The following is a 14949-nucleotide window of genomic DNA, read 5'->3' as shown; positions in this document are numbered from 1 at the left end:
TGAAAGGCCCACCACATCTTTTTCTGTTTTCATTATTTATTTTTCATTCTAGGTTTTTTTTTTATTTTAATCCTCATCATAAACCTGCGTGAACGTGATCAGCATTAACTTCCTGCCCCCGAATAAATGCGCACAAGGCATTCGGTACATTAAAAAAAATAAAAATAAATAAAAAAATCTATACACACACCAGTATATGAGAGACAGAAATAATGATCTATACATGTTCACGTGCACTGTGACTACAAAGATGCCAGACATAAAATGAATCTACAGTAGTCAGAAGTGTCTGTTTATTTAGGTCCGTCTAGCATCTGACCACCTGCATCCTCCAGCTCACCCAGTTGTCACAGCTGGAGCAGAGGATGCACAGCAGTCTATCAATAATATCTGCTGAGGACTGGATTGCGTGCAACCCCTCGTAACCTCACAGGCCATCTGCTATCTGTTTCTAAAGCACACTGACCTGTGTTTGAACCAGCGTAAGTGTATTAAGCCAGAGCACGATTCATATCCATAATCTATCCCATAATTAGCTGCATTATGTGGAGACTGCGTAGTATAATCTATATTATGCAATTCAGGCAGTTAACAAGGAGGCTAAAGTAGTCATTGATGTTGTGGACTGGTCATGTACTAAGAGCAGGTTTTATGATGATGGTGAGCTTAATGCAAGCCTGCAGGAGGTGAAGAAACATCCTCGTTGTGAGGCCATGTATCGGTGAACTAATGTGAATCCAACACTAATAATGCAGGCCGCACCAATAACTGTTGGATGTTTCATTTAATAAGTCTCGTGCTGAAGGTCTTAATGTTCTCCTAATACATCCCACAAAGCTGGATGCAAACCAGAGATTGACAGGTTAACTATTTCATACTTAAACCATGCTAATGTCCCTTTGAAAGCCCACATTAAGTTTGAGTCTGCAGCGGTACTATAAGCGCCTCTCTGTGCGACTGTATTATGAAAGCCCGACTGTGAAAGCCTCAACATTTGATAGTATACCTTCTGATAGTATGTGACTTGATAAAAGCTTTCAGATTTTTCTTTCACCTTTTAAACCTTTGTTAAAGGGAGCAAAAGTCTGGATACACTCATGCAGAACGGGCAGGTATGGATGTGCGTTGCCACCTGTTCACCTTACAAGCTCCAGAACAAGGTATGACATACACACAACACAGTGATTATCAGCACACACTCTGTCTCCTCATCAAAACACAAATCACTACATTTAGTGGACATTTATTTTACCCTGATCAAGTCACATATTTTATGGATATTTCATGTTATATTCAATGCATAACAATAGCATTCCATAAAAACTGATTAACTGTACGATTAACCCAAATAATGACGCTATAACTGCAGGAAGTTTGTGTAAAATGAGCAGATTATTTCCTGTGACTTCTGCATCAGAGATTAATTTTCGTGACATTTTTAGCAACTGTTTATGCAGTTATCTGTCTGAACTATGTCTTTTTTCATTTCATTCTTACTTGGACACATGACTTCCTGCCTATGCTTGAACAGTTGTGGTTATTTCAGAGAGATTTCTGTGTTTTCGTCCGAGCTCTCCTTGCTGGTTTGGAGTGGGTGGGGCTGAGAAGATGCAATAGATAAATGTGATGTCACATAATTCCCTGCACCAATCACAACTGAGCAACATTTGAATCAAAAACTGTTCAAAGTTGGTGTTCGCTGATGTTGCAACATGGCATAACATAGAAATCATGTTCAGACACATATGTGTAGTTCTCAATATTTCCACGCTGTTGATTGTAGTCCAGCGTGGCTCTTTTGGCCTCTTGCTGCATGTTTCATGTTTGCGTTGCGTTCCGGCTGCGACATGGTTTTGTATTTCCCTTTGCATGGCTTCATACTCCACAGAGTGGGCACTTCCTGTGTCTGACTTCCTGCAAGGTTCGATCTGCTCTGTGCAGCTTGATGCAGCTTCTGTCAACAATACACTTGGTACCTAATCTCTGCCATGAGCCGCATGTGGGATGCCACTGAAATGCGGTGAGGCACTTCTGTTGGAATCACAGCCATTGTCTGGAGTGACTGCGATCGGCTGCGGCGGCCACATGGCAGCTGAACACGATGCACCTGTGCCGGGTGGAGTTCATGGGTTAGTGACTCACACTGCTCTGTGTTAAAATCACGCATGACAATTGTGACTTGTCAACAACAGTTACCCACAGTGCCCCCTGCTGCATATCTGCTGTACATGCATTGCCGCTACTTTATCTCTGCACTTTGCTAAAAGCGCAGATGAAAGATTACGTCTGCGATGAAGCACAGTGTCAACTAGTGGTTTTGATAATCGATATTCTGTGAAACCCCTACATTTCGCCATGCATTGCTTTGTATCTTGGACAGTCTCTGTGACAGACATCTTTTAAGTCTTGCGAGTACAACGGTGAATTCTTAAATCACAGTTGTAACGAGGGAACCTTTCCGCTTCATCTCGTAATAACAGAATCTCATTTGTTTCCAAAGAACATAGAACATCTACTGCTTGAGCTTCACCCACCATGCAGAATCTATAGTATTCTCTCTCTCTCTCTCTCTCTCTCTCTCTCTCTCTCTTTCTCTCTCTCTCTCTCTCTCACCAAAGACCAAATAAATACAGTTTAAGTTCATCTTAAAGAAGCTTTGATATATTCTCCAAGGCCTTCCTATTGCCTCAACAATGAAGTCTGTTTCTAATATTATTGTCAGAACAACATGAACAGTTATGATGTATTTGTTGGCTTTCTTTTTGAAAAGGCCATTTTTGAATCACGCTATAATTATCTTCTTTCCAAGGCAGTGTGTTCCCAGATGTCTCCTCCTTATGTTCCTGGAGTGAGTTTCCATCTGGCAGACTTCTACTGAGGTTTCTGCCTCTCTCTCTCTCTCTCTCTCTCTCTCTTGCTCTCTTGCTCTCTCGCCTCCCCAAAGTAGTCACTTTCAATCTCACTGCATCAGTTTCTCTAACATAACCCGTTTTAACACTCTGCACATATAATGTGAATGCCAAACCACTTAGCTCTGAACTTCCTCCATCTTTCTCCTCTCCTCTCCTCTCCTCTCCTCTCCTCTCCTCTCCTCTCCTCTCCTCTCCTCTCCTCTCCTCTCCTCTCCTCTCTCCCCTTTCTCTCCCTTTTCTCTCTCTGTTCCCCTCTGTGTTGGTCTGTCCTTCATTCCTGTAGCTATCTAGCTGCTATGCCCCAGGAGAAGAGGCCTGCTCAATGTGGCAGAGATGATTTGTTTGCTTTGCAATTATTTTCCGTCAGTGGAGACAAATGGATTCATACTGCATAGAAAAACCCACACAGACAGGGCCAGAGCGATGAATGCAGTGGGACAGACTAATATGTAAGATGCTGAAAGATAAAGATAGAGATGGGGACATAGAAGATCGAGGTTGAAGAAAAGAATAGCTTTATAAAAAGCTGTAAGTACAAAGAGAGTCTCAGTGCGGCACTTTGGCTGCACCTGATGTTGAAATCTGTGATGGTGTGTTAATTGTTGCGTTCAAGAGCGAGTCAGCGTTTTGAAATGACCATCTGTATTGATGCATGTCTTTTAGCATTTCTATATATGCAATAATTAAATAAAACGTCACTGAGTGCTGTAGGGGGTTCAGGGGACTAACAATTAGCCAATCAGCGCCACAGGTGGGATTAACTACATCGTCAAGCTGCACACCAGAACCAAGGAGGAATCTGTCAAACTAGGCAGCACTGATAAAATTATTATTATTACTTTTTTTTTTATTTTAGTGTACCATTTAGCTGTAACATGAAGAAAGTTTGTGACGCGGCTCCCAAGTTGAAAACGGACAAGGCAAAACTCAAGCGCTGCGCAACTTGCAGTACGTCACCCACCGGCTGGAGCATTCATTGGTCCAGTGCATCCAGGCACGATGGTCTTTAGCGATTGGTTAGGGACAATCAAATCCCCTTCCACTGTGGAAATCACTTTAAAGTGGACGCAGTGTCAGACTGCAGATGGAAATGGAGTGTAATGAGTTGATAGTTCAGCCTGATATCAGGCAAAGAATATGTAGTTAGAGGTAAGATTGGAGGTGAAGGGTCTCTCGGTGTGCCCTCAACGTGTGATGGACACAACTGGGCTGCAGACTTTTTCTGTCTCTGTTGAACTCTCTGACTATCCACAATAAGAGAGATTAACCTTTTCCTCCCTGCTCGCGTCTCCTTGATTTTTCTTTCTCCTGCCCTCTGTCTTCCTTTCCTCTCTCTGACCCCGTCTCCCCTTTTTCCAGTGTCTCTGTTGACTATCCCTTGTCCTGTCTCCCCCTCCTCCGCTTGTCTCCCCTTTCCCCTCCCCTCCTTCCCTCCCTTTGTACGAAGGGCAGGTTCAGGGGTCACCAATTACTCCGAGAGGGCTGAGAAAGTTGTATGGGCTCTGCCCTCGGGGCTGCCATGTTGCATTATCATCAGGGAGATTGCAGGTACGCAGCAGCCACTGGCTGCTGGCACAGCAACCACAACCTCAGCCCCAGCGATGGGCTGTATAGACTCCGCTATGTTCAAACCTTCCTCATGCCTGAGCGGCTGGCTGGCTCCGAGTCAGCCCCCCTCTCTTATTGACCTGCTGGGCAGAACTAATATGTATGTCTAGACTTCCTGGGAACTCCTCTACCTGAGAATACACAGCTGCACAGTATGTGTGCTGATTGTTCAGTTACTTTCTTATTGACAGTCTTACATTCTGTCTGCTGTGGCTTGAAGGCCCTTTGTCAGGCCCTGAAAAAATTCATAGAAGTGTAAGTGTATTTAGGGATGCTTTGAAAGAGAGTAACAATCAAATCATCTGAATGAGTGTAGTGGTGGGAACCTTTGCCTTCTTTAAAGGAATAGTTTGACATTTAGGAAATTATTATGAAGTAAAAGCCAAGAGAGAGTTAGCATAGCTTTGCATACAAACTGGAAGCAGACTGTTTCTTGGCCTGAAGCAGCAACATCTTGAGGTCTTGTCATCACTGTAAGGTAAGCAGTGACTCCAGGAAGTCACTGCTGCTGGCCAAGAAATAGTTTCACATAACCCCGTAAAACCACAAATTGCTGTTTTTACACTTCAGTTTTTGAACTAAAGTGAACTTGGTGAGCTTTATGGCTGCTGGTAGGCAGATTTCTTTTACCTTTGGACAGAGGCAGGCAAGCTGTTTCTGCCTGTTGTCAGGCTGTATGCTAAGTTAATAGTCTCCCAGCTGCACAACAGACACGAGAGTGCTATTGATCTTCACGTCTAACTTAACTGTTTGCGTATTTCCCAAAATGTCTTCAGCTGCCACATAAAAATCAGACAAAGAATCATATTTCAACAGGATTTACTCTGTTGTATTTTCTGAACTTCAGTAAATATCTAGGCCAGGCCTTCTCAATGTACAGACCTGTGGCATCTACACTGAACAGCAGGTCAATCCAGACCCAGCCCACAACTCTGTGATCGGCAACTGGGAGCCTGCAGTTCACATAAGTACTGCAGAATATTAATGAATTCAGAAAATGTGCACATCTAATGTTAGTCACCAGTAGAAGACAGACAGAGAGGGACCGTTGATTAGTTTGCACACCCCTGAGAATGACCCGTACAGCTTTTTTTATTAGAAAGTTTGGCTCCCAAACTGTGTAGAAAATAATCTGGCCCTTGACCAGTTGAGGATCCCTGCTACACCTCGTGTTATGAATAGGCTGCAATGTGTTAAGAAGCATAGCGTTTCCTAATTTGAAATGAATTTCCTACTGATCGATAAATTGTGAATGACGTTGAATATACAGTGTAGCTGGAGATGGAGCCATCCTGTCCCCAGATGAATGTGGTTTTAATGTAGCTTATTTACCTTTCCTTGATTTCACTGTTGTGGCAACTTTTGCGTAATAAGTTTGAGCTCTCCACATTCAGCCCTACAAGAGCCAGGCAGCCTTATTCTCCACTTTGTTTATCTGGACTGCATCAGCCACCTGAGTGCTGCTCCTGGAAGAAAAAAATGACATTTCAAAAAGTGAAAACCTTGATTCAAATATGCTTTCCAAATCCCATCACAACTGATGTTCAGGCTCTCAGAGAGGCCCTGCACAGCTCTGTTTAGGCTGAGGCCAACAGAAGCTGTGCAGCCAGTTGGAGTTGAAATGGCTCTTGAATAGAGAATCCCAGAGTCTGATTCAGTGTGCTCAGCCAAACCCTTGGTAATTGCAAAAACAGCACTTGGTCCACTAATAATGGGTGCGTGTCATCTCCAATCCCCAGTCCGCCTGTCTGTCCATGCCACAGAGGCAGCAATTACAGACTCGGGCCTGCCACTGGACGTGCACACAGTAAGGGCAGGAACAGTGGACTGTGTGTGTGTGGGGGCGATAGGTTAAGGGGTGCATGAGTAACTGAATGAGGTGTATGTATGCTTGTGCGTGCGTGCGTGCGTGCGTGCGTGCGTGCGTGCGTGTGTGTGTGTGTGCGCACAGACACTGGAAAAGGCAAATCCAGTCTTGTGGTTAAGCTTGATTTAAGAATTTAACAGACATTTCTATTTAGCCGGGCAGCCACAAAAGGCCTGTGAACATGAATTTTCCCAAAGTTTGAAACCGTTAAGACTTTCATCTGCAGCTGGCAGCTCCTGTTTACAATGAACTACTCAAAAATGACTAACTAATTGATCTGTAAATGATTAGCTGTCATCCACTAAACCTTCCAATATTGCATACATATGCTTCTTGGTGCTGTCACTATCATTTCCCCCTTGTTTTTCCCCCATTCATGCTCTTGGTTGCTGTATTCTGAAACAATATTATAAATTAAGTAGGAAGGCAACATAATTTCTAGCAATTATGGATAAAGGAACATGTTGTACCAGTATGAACTGAAACACCCAAGGGCTGAGAAACTGTAAATGTGTTCATTTTCTCCTTGAAGTTGAAACCTAAGTGTTTTTTTACTGTCTAACTAAGTGTGATAACTAAGACCTTGTGTGAGCAGCACACAGTTGGACATCTCTCTGAGTCACTTCCTTTACTAAACACCCTCATGGCTACCCATCCATGACTCTTACAATGGCCATCACGAGGATTTACTAAAACATCGACTGATCTTTCCTGTTACGCTGCTATTGTTTTATTTGATTTTCTCTGCAGAGGCGTGACGAACTGGTGTCATGGCAGACAATAGAGCAGAGTCAGGGTCTGACCCCAACACTAATTTGGCAGCTTAAGCTCTTTTAACAAGTGGAAGTTTCACCAGCGCTCAGTTTGTTTACCCCTCGTTCTGCTTTCCCAGTATTTGTTGTGAAAAGGGAAACTTTTTGTTCTTTTTGTGCAAAGAGCTGTAAAGGGGTAGAAGGAGAGAATTTAAAAAAAAAATCCAACCTTTTCGCTCTGTCTGCTTTCACGCACCCCTCTGGTTGCCTCACTGGCTTGCTTTTGGTAAGTTTGAGGTCAGATTTTAAACTTTGTTGGTGTTTTTTCAGTCAAATAATTTAAAATGATTCATTTTATGAGACAGAACAATCTGGGTGCATGGCTGCCATCATACCAGTATTGTGTAATCAATTCTTGAACTGGTAAGCTTGTTTTCCATCTGAACAGCTAATTGCTCCTTCTCATAAACTTGAATTTCATTGCTCCTGATTTGCTGACGGACAGTATCTGCTTTTGATTTGGTCGGGGTGTTGTTACCATAGCATTGTACCACAACAACCAGTGTCCGGTTGCTGAAGGGGTTAGAGGTCGGAGCAGGGTAGCCCTAAGCAGCAACAAAGCGTGTGAAATTGGACACAGCTATGCACCATTTGTGTGTGATTACACTGATTTCCTAGGGCGACTTCTGTCGGCACCTTCTCACAGACAGATAGCATGCACAACATGGGAATCTGTGATAGGAAGAAGGGCTGGTGAGCTCCATTCAGACTTCATGATTTTAAATAGACACTACAGAAGTGTGACATATTTTTCACTGTTCATGAAGGCAGTACAGCATATATGATATCATATAAGACCAGGCTCGCGGACATTAGTAGATCTACAGTGCCACACAAAATCCTCCCTTTAATATGTGGTTATGAGGTCAGTATGTTGTTTGCACAGAGGGAAAGCAAAATATTAGACTTCTTTACTTTGAGAAATGTGAATAGTAAACATCTCATGGGCTGTTCATGCTGTTTGAAATAAAGCTACTCAAACATCTGGATATGGTCAGTAAGTAATCTAAAAGAAAACCAGGACAGTGTGTATCTGTCCAATTTGAATACAAATATGTGTCCAGGAGGGGACACACTGAGCACATTACTCTTTAATGCCACACTGTGAGTCAGCCTGAGTTACACACAGTGCTCGTATGATGTTGGTCATTGTTTTAATGAGTACTTGAACACTGTGGGGAGAAGGACTTCCATCTGCCTACCACTGATAATAGACACACCCCAGTGGTACCATAACAAATGATGCAGCTATTTCCTGACATAATGTTACCTGACTTCAACAGAAACATACACAGTCTGTAATGTCACTGTGATCTTCATTCATCCATTGTTGCTATAATTTACCCTGAAACAAGGGATCTAAATGATACTGTAATAGAGATCCGTCCTGCTTTTTGCATTTGCCATGCCAATAATGTTAACCGTATGAGCTGGGATAATCGTACGAGGAAGGTTTAGCCAACAGTCAACAGCTGATATGCTGCCAAAGTCTTCTGGGTGGAGCTCTTACATTAGTAGTCCACACCACATATGTTAACACAGCCCTGACATTATTGCCTTGTCTCCACTGTTTCAGCCGACACTTGCTTATTTACATGTCGAGCAGACACCGAGCAAAATCACTATCCACTTGGAGTCATGTTTCAAGGCACCTGACTAGTTTAACTTGGATAGTCAGACTGCCTTTGCATTGGTTTTCACCAACTCAAGAGAAAAATGACTGTTCAGTTGCTAATTGTTTTTGTGTGCTCTTCAGTGTTGGGCAGGTAGCACATAGTTGGTTTATCAGAGTGTGAATCTGCCGGCTGTGTAGAGCTACAGATGTGTAGATCTTTGTGGATTCGTCCCCACGAGTGATGCTTGTCACACTACAAGAAGTCATCCCGTCCATTGTTTACATGCGAAAAAACATATTGGTTTGTGCAGTTTTAGGAGTCATGGGTCATTCTAAATCAAGTCGTGCATCAAATCCAGTCCAAATCCACACGTACCATTACACCCCTTGCAGACAGTCATCTAATGGCTCTCAGGATGGTGGGTTAAAGAAAAACAGACGGCAACACATTAATGCAAATGTGCACTGGCATAAACACAGAAATACACATAGTTTTCCAAATTTGTTCTAGCTCTTTCTCTATCAGTGAAATACCCCAAAGCAATGTGGGCACTGAAGCAAGTATAAAAACGGAGGAAGCAAACTTTTGAAAAGCTGTATTTTTATTATTAGTCCTCATGATTCAGGGGAGAAGTGATCAAAATTAATGAAGAAAAAAGGTGAAAGGACAATGCGATTATTGTGTTTCATTGCAAACCAAATTGAAAGAAGGCACATAGAGGTAAAATTATTTGGTGGTTTACTCCGCTAATTGGATTATTTTATTTTAGAATCGTCTGATGTGAGTTTCCCTCATGGACGGGCAGTCAGAAGATTCACCTCAGGGATTGTTTTTAGCTATAGCTGATTCACTGTCTGACTGATGTTAAACTGAGGTGATGAAGTCAAATGCTGGATTCGAAATGTCATTCGAAATAATCAGGGCTGCAGTACGCATTTTTTTTTTTTTAACTTAATTGACAGTTTGAGTTTGAGAGGTATAACAGACCATGCAGTGTACATAACTCAGATATCTTTTGTATCTGTCTTTAGAGTGCTCTGAAATGGCCTTTGCACCATACAGGTAAAACAGTTTTTATTCATTTTATCTCTCCCATCTTTTCCTCAACCTCCAGTCCTTTTAGTTTTTGTGCAAACTAGTGAAGTAAAATACAATTCAATTAGGTGGTTGTTACCCTCAGGCCTCTGATGTTCCTTCTCGTCCTGCTGCGGCTCAGGTTCGTCTCCCCCTCTACTCCTTACGCAATGCTGAGAAGTAGACCATGCAATATTGTTGTTATTATTACGTCCACCAAACAGTGGGCTCAGTGGGGGGGGGGCTAAGACCAATGTGCATCTGTATTGCACCATAAATTCAAGAACATTTTCAGCACATCACGAAACAAGAACAGCTCATTCACCAAACTTGAATGCAGCCAATGTGAGAACAACTTTACTTGATCACTTTACCGGATCAACATAAGGAGCAAGACTCTCCAGTCTCCAGTCCACCTAACTCACGTGCTTTGAAGCAAGCAGATCAGTCATGTCCAAGAGTGTGTGCTGGTTAGTGGCTACATCGCTCCCATTTCATATAGAAAGACTGAAAACATCATCGACCTCACTGTTTGGAGGATTTTATGTGTTTGTTTGTTCTGATGATGTTGGATATTAGGGTCGAGTGATCTGTTAAAATTTACAACAGGCAACCATCAGCCCAGCAACCGCCAGTTGCTGATATATTTGTTCAACCAACTCCGGTTTGGTCAAAATAAACCTGTAATTCACCCAGTTAGATGTGAAAATATTCTGCGCATTCTACATGCTGTTCTTCCCCGCTGCCTCTCTGCTGGTACTCTCTGTTGCCGAGCAGCGGCTCTGACTCGCTCTTCAGAGCCAGACGATTACATTAGCAAAAATAAAATGCCCGAAAAAACAACAGCAGATCAGTCAGTCTCAGCCAATCGACGATATATTCCTCCAGTCACCCAGGCCTCCTGGATATGCAGCAGACATGTGCAGGTTGCTTTCATTAATGCTAAAACTAAGCAGTGGTTATTGCACGTTCTTGAATTTGAATGCTGCTTAGTTTGGAACAGAGCTCTGCTTTTGTAATGTGACAACTGTAATAATAACTCGCCTTGTATTGTGTTAAAAACGGCTAGCAATCTTTCCTATGGAAGTAGCATGAAAGGTTTACTGAATTTTCTGGAGCACCTAATGTTGCCACTCACCGCTCTTTGCCTCCTTGGAATAAGGACTTTCAGTTCATATGAACTGAGCAGTTGTTTAGCTGTAATCAGAACATACTAATACTAATACTAATACTAATACTAATACTAATACGTGGAAGTGAAACTCTGTTTTTGTCTCAAAAGTTGCCTTTTTCTTTGTTGAACTACTCTAGCCTGTAGTCTCACATTCCATCACTATATAAAAAGAGCTCAGGAAGAGGCAACATTTAAATGCCAACTTCACCCGCCCTCATTTCAACCTGTATTTTGCTGAGTGACGTGTAAACTGGTGGAAGACTTTGGCAGGGCCGTGATAACTCACAAAACAGACACTAAGATCAGTGGCCTCACTCTCTCCAGAGCCAAGCTTTGTTGGTCATGTTTCCTTAAGGAGGAAAAAAAAAAAAAAAAAAAACCACTTAAAAAGTCAGCGAGGAAGAGAGAGAATGAGGAAAAGCCCTGAAGGCAAATGGCAGGGAACATCAGTCCTGTTAGACGGAGCTACTTTAGCTGTCATGCAAGAGTACGTGAGAGTACGTCAGTCTGCATCACTGAACACACACAGATAGCCAGTGTGATGATGATGATGATGATGATGATGATGATGCTGAGCTGCTTCTTGTGTTTTGACTCGATGATTGTTTAGTTCAGTCATCCCATCAGTATGAAACAATCATTAAAAGAATTGCATGAACAAAGGTGGAAAAAAATCAATAAATATGTGGGATTTTGTTCAAATAATCAGCTTTTAACCCTTGAAATTTTCTGCATTAGCTGTTAACCACCTAATGGATGGATAACAGTCAAACCATCTTTTTTTTTTTTCATTTGAATTTTCTCTGAGGAGAAAAACAAGATGAGTGTATGATTCGCTCAACGATCACGTGACCGCTGGAAAAGCCACTGACCTCAAAGCCGTGCAATCTGCTGTGTAGTTAGAAGTCAACCGACAAGTCAAACCAAGTGGCGTAAACTCTCCGGAGATATTTGGTTTGTCAGAGCTGATTAGACCCAGGGAGGCGTAAGCAGACACTCTGGGATAACACGTGGTGGCGTTGAATTGAGCCGTTGGCCTCAGCCTGTTTACTGGGCGATGTGTTAGGACAGGGAGAATGAAGCGGAGAGCTCATACGGATGGAGATGATGATGGTTGATTTCTCTCACACAAGTGTCTCTCTCTCTCTCTCTCTCTCTCTCTCTCTCTCTCTCTCTCTCTCTCTCTCTCTCTCATATTTAATGACATTTTCTATTTGATTTCTCAGCCAAAGCTTATTATCTGGTAATTGTGTTTGCTTGTGCAGGCATGCATGAATCTCTTTAAATATGTGTTTACACAAGTACAGTTATAATAATGGCTGCATGTTCGCATGTTTACATACAGCAGGAGAGAAACACTATGGAGCTTTTCAGTGCAGCTCATCACACTTCAAGACCACACAACACAATGTGACAGTGCGCAGTGCAGCTCAGCAAGTGGCACTGGGATTTTAATTGATGTTAAAGCCACCGAGTACACAGAGCGCTGATGGGCATTGTGTATCGAGAGAGAAGTGGCATCTGCACTAAAGGACCGGTCTCAAGCAATGCAACCCCACAATGTTAATACTGAGGTTTGGCAAACATGAAATAACCATGATGACTTGTCGATTTTTAAGGTGTAGAGCACAACATGTGTGCTTGATGGGAAAAAGGTATTCCTGTTAGGACGGCCACATTTCTGTCAGTGTCTGTTTCATGACCACACGACCAGCTCAGTGAAGTGACACATTAGTTTTAGTATTAAGAAATATGTCAAACAGCTATTGAGGAAGCACCGTTTATTGTGTTCAGAATGGCAAACGTTACTGACTGTTAGCTGTTTAGGGGTCAAAAGGAGAAAACTGTGCTTATGTATTACATTATGATGAAAACTCCAAATCCAAAGTTTTTGAGACATCTTACGAACAAACAAATGGGACTGAAAACTATACTACAGACGGGCAAAGGTGCTGATCATGCTGATTTGTGTTAATGTGCTAAAATCACTGCTGTTTAGTTCAGCTCATTCGGTTGGTTTAGTAAGTTGTGTAAGTGTCCCTTCACTTCTCCCTTTTCATTTTTGTTCCCTTCAGCCTCCAAACGAGTTAAACCCAAATCCTCTGCATATGACCCTCCTTAATCTTGTATTAGACCAAAGTGATCCTCTGTTAGCTCAGTGCATTGAGCTTATTACATGATGATGAATCTTTCACACTGAGTTAAGTCATTTGGATAGGAAATACAGAGGTGCACTGGGGGAAATTAGCAGAGCTTTAGCTTAACCTACCATAGCTTAGCTTGGCGGGGCTATTGAAAAAAGCACCTTTCGGCTGACAACAAAGCTAATATTAGCTTAGCATTAGCGTTAGCAAACAGGGGGCTTAATCAGGCTGCAGGGCTGTCAGAACGTATAACCACATGCTTCCAAGGGTCCCTTTGGAGTTATAATCCTGGGTCTCGGCAGGCGATGACCTCATGGGCTGGACTGGTGCCTGTGGGAGGATTGGGGAAACTGTGTGTGTCTAGCAGGCCACTCACTGAGATTTGTGTGTGTGTGTGTGTGTGTGTGTGTGTGTGTGTGTGTGTGTGTGTGTGTGTGTTGTGTTCTTTATGGCTGATTGTTTTATTGAGGCATACACACGACACAGAGAGACTCTACTGACACTGGCGAGTTGAACTTTGCAAACATGCACTGGCATAGAATTCCAGCTGTTTTGTTGGGGGATTTTAATGCTGTGTCTCATGGAGATACAGCGTGTGTAAGCCCCAGGATATGAGTGCCATGATATTTCAGTTGTGTCTGTGCCGCATTGCATTAACAGAGTGTATTGTTTTTCCTCATGGCTAGGAGATAATTGAAAAGGTTAACCTGTCAGTTTTATCTTATGTTATTTGTCATTCCACAGACTAAAATAGTAGTTGAGGACATCTGTGACTGGCAAGATGGCACACTCAGTCCAGTCTATTAGGACCAAAAGGCCATGTTGTAAACAGAAATTCTGACAGTGCTGCTACAAAGCCTGATAGGAGGTTACTGGGAGCAGGGTTAGGCCAACTTCTGACAAGTGAATGTATTTGTAATTGGACTTGAACTGTATCAGTGAAGGAAAATAAATCATTTGGGACTTATGTTGCCTGGTTTTCCCCCTTTTGGTTCCTAGAATGACAATCCAAGCAGGCCTGTAGCCCAGGCAGACCACCCCTTTATGGGAGCCTAGATTTATGGGGGGGGGGGGGGGGGGGGGGGGGGGCTTTGGGGTTAAAATAACTCAACATCTTCACACAGAAAGCTTTGGAAACTGGAAGTCAGTTGACTTGAGTTAAACACACACACACACACACACACACACACACACACACACACACACACACACACACACACACACACACACACACACACACACACACACACACACACACACACACACACACACAGACGGTGAGCCCAGGGACTCTGGAGGCAGATTGCTTTGCTGTCAGTGTCAGGGACTGTCAATAGCTCCAGCCAGCCATGGGCATCATCAGCCAGAGACGCAGGACTCACTGGCTCCACTGTGCTCCACAGCAGAGGCAACCTGTCAGCGTGATGCAGAAGGCCTCGGGGTTCGGGAGTTAAGACTCTTTATGAAACATACTGTACTGAAAGAGCTTTGCTGATGGCCTCTGGGCTGGTATGCAGAGAGGGTGAAGCCAGCAGTCAGAGAGATAAGACATGAGTAGAGCAAGAGATAGCCACTGAACAGAAAGCTCCAGCTGAGACCGGCCAGTGGAGTGGAAGTTTAACACAGAGGGTTGATGGGTTGATACCATCATAGCCATTTTTAGTCTGATCTCAGAATGACCTGCAGACGTCCATAAAAGTTAAATGTGGTACATTTCCTGATGATTCAACAAATATTTAAAC

The sequence above is a fragment of the Chaetodon trifascialis genome, chromosome 2, assembly GCF_039877785.1.
Source record: "Chaetodon trifascialis isolate fChaTrf1 chromosome 2, fChaTrf1.hap1, whole genome shotgun sequence".
Taxonomy (NCBI): Eukaryota; Metazoa; Chordata; class Actinopteri; order Chaetodontiformes; family Chaetodontidae; genus Chaetodon; species Chaetodon trifascialis.
Note: the sequence above shows the minus strand (reverse complement) of the source record.